Below are 995 nucleotides of genomic sequence, written 5' to 3'. Positions count from 1 at the left end.
TTTTTTTTGGTTATGTGAGCATTAAAGGAACATTCAGTTTTATGATTTTGCAAACATCATTATGGGAACGAATGTTCTCTGAACGTTTTGAAACAAGTAACATTTAAAAAATGGAATTCAGAGAAAATGTTCCATGAACAATGTATAAATAACACTTTTTGAGAACACTATTAAAAACCAAACTCTAAATGAACATTCTGTTAATATTACTGCAAGAACATTTGTTCATAACTTTGAGTGAACATTATCAGAGCATTCTAAGAATGTTCCCTGTTAGCTGGGTTTATGTTTCGCCTTTTTCACCACAGATCAAATATGGCATGTCAAGATGTGTTTTTGTCCTTTTTGAAGCTTGAAAATCAAAAATAAGCGGGTGAACAGATGACAACAAAGTATTATTTTAGGTTAAACTGTATTGTACATTTAAATATAGAGATGGTGAAATGAAAGCACAGGTATTTTACAGCACTGGTTCCTGTTGAACACATTAAGCAGAATTATCCTCAAGCATGTTCTGTTGTTAATTAAACACTATGAGTTTTCCACACATTCAGGAGAGGGACATTCACTCTGGGCCCAAACCAGGTGTCTACCTGTGTCAGAGTCACAAAACGAACCGTCTAGCATCACGCATACTCTGAGAGAGAGAGAGAGAGAGAGAGAGAGAGAAAGAGAGGCGCTGCCACCAAAGGCTGTAGTCTGAAGTGGTTTCCTTGGAAACGGAAGAAAAGATTCTAAGTGTATTTGCTATCAGTATAATGTTATTTATGCAAAGAGTGAACCAAGTGACATTCAAGGATTACCGTGTTTTACCTGACAGGTGGGACTGTTGCTCTGGATATTGAAGAGTTACATATCTCTTATAGAATAAACCATATATTTAAATGGAAATAAAAATTATTGCATTGAAAAAAAACATTCAATGTATAATATAGATCCATCTATATATTGTGTGTGTGTGTGTGTGTGTGTGTGTGTGTGTGTGTGTGTGTGTG

The 995-nt window shown here is 35.1% G+C and overlaps 1 protein-coding gene across 4 annotated transcripts in view; it reads left to right on the top strand.

The window, feature by feature from the left end:
- Positions 1-995, top strand: part of gphnb (gephyrin b) — a 95,809-nt gene that overhangs the window by 41,464 nt on the left and 53,350 nt on the right. The gene's annotated exons all lie outside the window — the stretch shown is intronic.

This window comes from Sinocyclocheilus grahami, unplaced genomic scaffold (genome assembly GCF_001515645.1).
Source record: "Sinocyclocheilus grahami isolate Dianchi unplaced genomic scaffold, SAMN03320097.WGS_v1.1 scaffold674.1, whole genome shotgun sequence".
NCBI lineage: Eukaryota > Metazoa > Chordata > Actinopteri > Cypriniformes > Cyprinidae > Sinocyclocheilus > Sinocyclocheilus grahami.
This window is presented reverse-complemented; position numbering and strand designations above follow the sequence as displayed.